The following is a 6,577-nucleotide window of genomic DNA, read 5'->3' as shown; positions in this document are numbered from 1 at the left end:
TAGGTGAAAGTGCACAAGAAGCAGAAAAGTGGGGGTTATACTAAAAATCAACTAAGCTGCAAATGCGTCACTGTGACTGTTCACCAGTGTTAAAAGTCCTACTCCAGTAACATGAGAGGATTGTAGTTTTCTTCATGTGAGCTTGCAGTTTACGCTTCACAAGCCATCTTGGTCCTATCACACGTAATCCTGTGAGCCTTCCAGTCAACAAAAGGCTCACTCTTCCCTCACTGAATCAGATTATAGGCTTTGGCCTATATTACATCTGATAAATAGTACTTAAGAGGGAAATGCTTGATTCTGACTTCCTTAACCGTCAAGGATTGGTGATTAATCTGTAATGGTGGTCACTAGCATTAGCTGAGTATGGCCACAGTTGGTAGGGACTCTAGCATATATGGTTAGTCATTAGACCAGGAAAAAGATGTGAAACACAAAGCCGTGTTTACACAGCACCCTCAGAAATTCATATTTAATGCAGCGCTGCCCAAAGTGCCACCTTAATTACTGTTGGACAAAAACAACTTGCAAATGCGGATAAATAGGCTTTCCACAATTGTATTTTATTTATATTGTGTACTTTTTTGGACTGAAGCTTAATATCAGACGTGCTGTAAAGCCTACATGAGCAGGTGCTCATCATTGAGGACCACAGGGGGGCTGGAGCCAAATCCCAGCTGAAATTGAGCGATCGGTGGGGTACACCCTGGACAGGTCACCAGGCAATCAAAGGACTGACACACAGACAGAGAGCTACAGTACTCAGAGTTGCCAGTTAACCTAACTTGCAAGTCTTTGGACTGTGGGAGAAAAGCTGAGTATGCAGTCATGAGCGGAATATGCAAACTGCACACAGAAAGGCTCCAGCCAGCGAATCCTTCTTGCCGTGAGGCCACAGTGCTAACCACTGCACTACTGTGCTGCCCATGGACTGTAAATCTTTAACTGATTTCCAAACCAAAACTGGCAGACTTACATCTGTGATAGGAGCTCAAATGAATCGGGTTTTGTTTAACATGTGCTATGATAAATGCCACACATTTCAGTGCTGGTTTGTATTCAAAATATGAAGCTACTGCTAGAAGTTACTTTATCTTGGAGTGAAAACAGGGGGAAACAGCTACTGTAGCTCTAGCTCTGTGGAAAGGCTACAGAAATCTCCTGACAGAAACTGTGAAGCTAACTAATGAATGCTATATTTGTTTAATATGTGTGAAGAATAAACATGATAAGTTGCAGTTTTATGGGCCTTATATAACCAGAAAATATGTTTATACCCCTGTAAAACCATAAATTGTCATTTTTACACTTTTGGTTTTGTGAAGAGGAACTGGTAGGCAGATTTTGTTGCATTTGCTGTTTTTAGTGGCTCAGCTAAACTGCAGTCTTAAATTTAATGCACAGAAATGAGAGTGGTATCAATTCCCTTCAGTCATAGGATGTGCTGTGTAAGCCTTACAGTGCTTTATTTGGCAAATTATGTTTTATTCAGCCAATCCTACAGTGATAACATGATTTTTGCTTCTTAATACAGGCCTTCTGTGTTAAAAAACAAAAAAAAAAAGCTTTGATGTTTGTGCCAAGGGTTAAAACATCTTACATATGCTGTGATGTTTATATTAGTTTATCACAGTGCTAACCACTGCACTACTGTGCAGTACTTTTTCCTCATATTTGCTGTCACCCTTGTTGACAATAAACCTGTTTTTCTTCATGGGATGCACGTATCAGCTGCTCAGTGAACCTGTTCCCAGGAATTTGATGCAGTTCAGCCTGTGCAAATTGAATTCAGTACAGACAGACAGAAGCACATATTTGGCTTGAAACTAAAGATGTGACCTTGTGCATAAATTGCCCAGGGTGTGGCGCCCTACACAATAAGCATTAGTCATGTCTTTTACCGCTTTTTGTAAATGGATCTTGAAAGACAAGACTAACTGAAACAGCTTACCGGTATTCAGACAATACAGATTCAAAGAAAAGCACTTGTTAATCACCTGTAACCTGCACTTTGATGCCAAATGATGAGCAATAACTTTAGCAGTGTGCACGAATGTGCACTATGACATATAGAAGCCGGCTACAAGTACACAAGGTGATACCATTGCTATCAAATCTGCTTCAGTCGTGCATATTACAGGTTTATGATAGGATGCATGTACTTAAGTTTGTCTTGACTTTTGTCCAGTGTCTGTCATTCTGATCAAAGTGGTTAAACATTATAGGGTGCTTGGGTGAATAAAAACACATAAATACCATTACCTGCTGTCTTTCACAATATAATGAATAATCAGATGGGTGAATGGACACACAGAGAGACGGCTGGTCATGAACTTACAGCCAGAAGTAACATGACCTGCTGCTTTCAGTCTGGCCAGTTCGTTCCATCTCACAGCCAGAGGAGAAGATCCGGAGGGCTGGAAGCGTGCAGCCTGGTTATGTATTTGAATTATTTCATTGACGTCAGCACAGTCATAATCCTTGCTGTGGCCCATCCCTAAGCTAGCCCTGTGCCAACTCAGCTCCTTGGTGCATTGTGAAGGAGCTGTCAAGCAGGCCCTGGCGAGGTGTGTGCGTTTGTACAACTTTTGAAGCCTTTTGTTTTGATAGGTGAGGAGATAATGCCACAGTTGTAAACTATGACACAACATAATCAGGAGTGAAGGTTGTTTGTGAGAGAAAACAAAAGGCGGTGGTGTGCTGTCGGGGTTGGACATACGGTAAACGTCTACCACACCACAGGTTACTCAGAAACTACTTCTCAGAAAATCTCACCACACTCACTTCATAAAGAGTCACACCACACTTGCTCACGCTAGCATTATATCAAATTGTTTCTTACAGTTGTCACCTTGCATTTATTTATTCTTCTAGCTGGAAATGAAACAGAAAAGTGAGGCATTTGTTTCTGTGACTGTGATAAAGGTTTCTTTTAGAATCTGATAAGTCTTCAAGATTAGATGAGATGTTCCTGGTCATTTTAGTGAAGTTATGTTTTGTCCTGCAGTGAAAAAAGTTCACAAATTATATACACAAATACACTAAGAAAATAACCTTAAAAAAATAAAAATGATAACTAGTCCAACAATTCTGCATTAGTAAAGGCAAGAAAATACAATCTGACCATGTTATTTACATACAGTATCTCTATAGTGCTGACAAGTGTTTACATACAGTACATGAATGAAAGCTGAATACCTTCTTGTAACTCGATCTATATGCTACTGACAATCTAAATTTAACTAGAAAGTGTTCAAAGTGCATATATAATACTCTAAAAGAAAATAAAACTAAAATGTAAAATTTTTCTCTGCCATCTAAAATAATAATGTTAATAACAATAATATGTCAGATTATTTCAGAAAAGGTGTGAAGCAAGTATAAAGTAAATGATCAAATATAAAAGCTGGTATTTTCATTTTCTGGAAGTGAAGCACTGTACAAATGCCAGTGATTTACTCAATATGTAACCTAACTGTAACGACGTCAATGATCAAATTCAAGATATATACAGTCGGTGTATTTTCCCATGATGAGCATACGGAGCTGACTCTTCATCCGTGCACATAACTTTTTTTTTTTTTCCGGATTGGACAAATATTGTCTTTCTTTTTGTTTCCCTTTGTGAGACTTTATCTTGCTTCATTGCGCTTGTGAATAACTACAGTAGAAGTGACAAACAGGTGATTCATTCAACCAGCTACCCACCTTGTCTGTCTTAGCTCCACACGTAGCACAAAGTCAAACATAAGCAACACTGAGTATGTGCACGTATCAGTGTCAGAGCGTGTAATTTCTCCTTCATGATGTGGTAAGGTCGAGATGAGGAATGTGTGCATTTGTGTACAACTTAGCTACCTCAGAGCTGTGTACACATTAACTCAGCAGTGGCTCAAGTCTTCTTCACTCACCTTTCGTTGGAACTGGCCTCATTATTCCTGAGAAGTCCAATCAGTAAGAATAAACATTACTTAAGCCATGTTTGTTACTGAGTTAAAGTCAACCTGGCCATGAATAATTAGGTATTACATGGAAACCTCAACTGTGCGTCAAGTCTGTAAGGCTGTTTACACACAGAAGCTCATGGACGAAAATGACTTGTACTTAAATTACTTTTACATTTATATAAATTACATTTTATGCATCTACTACTGTTGCTTTGCAAATTAAGTTTTTAACAGGCAAAATATATTGTTTTTTAGATTTAACTATCCAACAGTGTATAAAGTACTTTACATTACATTATACATGACTAGTTAACATTAAAATGATAACATATTAATGCCTTAGTAATACAAGCCCAATAATATATACACAGCTTTGCATACTGGGTACTTTTGCTTTTAATAGTGAAGTACACTTTTTGGTAAAAGAGTCTGAATGGAGAATTTTTCTTGTAATATTTTTTTCATTGTGGTATTACAATTTTTTTACTTGAGTTCAGAATCTGAATACTTTATCCATCACAAACTGTAAGTCAACTCAATGAGGCAGTCCAGTTCTGCATCCCGACAGCACGGGAAACAGGTTTTGAGGGATAGGTCGGGAGCACAGAGAGGGTCAGTGTGCGGTGGATGTGAGAGGAAGGTGTCTGAGACGGGAATGGAGGTGGGTAGGGGGAGTGTTTGAGACCGGCCCTGGTCATTAGTACAGTTGATGGCTCTTACAGAGGCTGGTCTGTGGCTCTATAGAGGAGAGAGATGGAGAGAGGGGAGGTAGACGGGGTCTGTCTGCACACTGAGGTCTGTTGTCCTCTAGGCAGCCTCCAGCATATGGCCAAAGCATTTAGGACTCACCAAAAAAAAAAAGGTTTCCAGTGAGAAAGCAGGCTGGAAAAGTACCTCATACTCTGTCTGGGAGCAAGTTTTTCAGACTGAAAGTGTGTCACGCCACCTTTGACTGGTGACACTGTGAAATGTCTATCAGCCCATTTAGCACAGTATTTACTGTATGAATGACCAGAGGTGAATGACAACTCCAGCAGACTCATCTACTCTTACTGTGTGTGTATTTGTGTGCATAACTTTGTACACTTTCAACTCTCCGTTGTTATTATTACATGATTTATGTTAGTGAAGCCCAGCTCCAGGTTCAACTGTTATCATTCTTAGAAAATACATCAGATGAATGTGTCAGGCTTCAGTGAGCTTGCTGGAGGCAAGAGGTTTGAAGTCAGAGACTCCAGCCAGTAAACATATCCTTGGCAGTCTACGTTTGACAGTTTTATTGCTATCAAATTCTGAATTGTGTGTCTGAGTCAGCCACTAGCTTCAAAATGACCTGAATCCTGGTCATACAGGCAGTTTGGAGATGGCAGCCTTTTTTATGTTCTCCGACTGCCCCTTTAAAATGTCTGTCTCTATATACCCTCATCGGAGGGAATGGAGACAAGATGTGGTCACACAGTCTTGGCATCATCTCCTGCCCCTATCGGTCAAGACGGCCGGATGTTCCTATGTACTTGCTTCCAACAGCTCACCGCCTTGTGCATGAGCTGCTTTGATGTTGTACTTGCTCTGTACTGCGCTCTTGCTATTTCGAATAGTTTGGACCACAAGGCTTGATCTCTGGTGGTATATTATAGCGAAAGGTTCTTTGAATTCTCCAACCTGGTGCTCAAGTAAAGAAAAGTTGTTCTGACCTGAGAAATGTCAATAATGCCAACAGTCTTCCCCTTGTAATCAGGAGCCAATGGTATTATTTCTTTAAAAATGTGCAGTCAAGTATAAGAAGGAGAAACTTGACTGTTGAGAGTTGCCCTCACCATGTTGTTTTTATACCTTTCAGTGGTGGAAGGTGTCCTTAGCTGCAGATGTATCAGTGAAGTTCTTTGTTATACGTGATGGCGTACAGACACTCAACCTCGGTGGTTGAGCGTCTGTACGCCATCACTGTGCTTTGATCCACTATATTGACGTAAACTGGGGAGCAGAATGCTGGCTGTCCTGTTGTGCTAAGCATATGGGATAAATTTCTTCCATGTGCAAAGCCCTATGAAGTAGCGATCAGTATTTTCCATAGAAAAAGGAAGGTGGGGAGATCCAGATGTGTTGAGTGTTTGCTTCCTCCAGGCAGACATTTGTTGAATCAACATTCTCGCTGGTAAATCAGAATTTGATACTTTTAAAATTTAATTCCTCATGTTTTATCTTTTTTTTTTTTTATAGACCACTGTTTTTCTTCTAAAACCTGTTTGCCTGCCACGAGTCATAGCTTTTAATGACAGAGCTATTTCATCGAATGACAGCTGTGATTGTTCTCAGCAGTCATTCCGCCACTCAGTAATTCTGCTCCGTGTTTTGTGTGAGTTCAAGGCCAAAGAGGAAGTGCTTTGGTTTCTTTGGCTCACAGCGAGACCCTGCCTGGTCTCTCCCAAATTCAGGGAGTCAAAGTTTGCTTCTCGTGTTGCTTGTGCAAACACATTGATTGGCGTTTGATGTCATTTTTTTTCTCTCCCCCAGAGAGCTTCAGAGAGGAGAGAACCAATCTGTGAAGCACGGTGGTGTGAGTTGCTGCTGCAGCTCAGCAGAGTACAGCCTTGAAGTGGCTGTGCCTTATGTATGCACAATTTGGGGGG

At 40.4% G+C, this 6,577-nt stretch overlaps 1 protein-coding gene across 1 annotated transcript in view; it reads left to right on the top strand.

Annotated features, from left to right (window-relative positions):
* The window catches only part of LOC109970658 (cAMP-specific 3',5'-cyclic phosphodiesterase 4B-like), a 48,645-nt gene that overhangs the window by 27,642 nt on the left and 14,426 nt on the right, over window positions 1-6,577 (top strand). The gene's annotated exons all lie outside the window — the stretch shown is intronic.

The sequence above is a fragment of the Monopterus albus genome, unplaced genomic scaffold, assembly GCF_001952655.1.
Source record: "Monopterus albus unplaced genomic scaffold, M_albus_1.0 scaffold204.1, whole genome shotgun sequence".
Lineage (NCBI taxonomy): Eukaryota > Metazoa > Chordata > Actinopteri > Synbranchiformes > Synbranchidae > Monopterus > Monopterus albus.
Note: the sequence above shows the minus strand (reverse complement) of the source record. Positions and strands in the feature narration are given on the sequence as shown.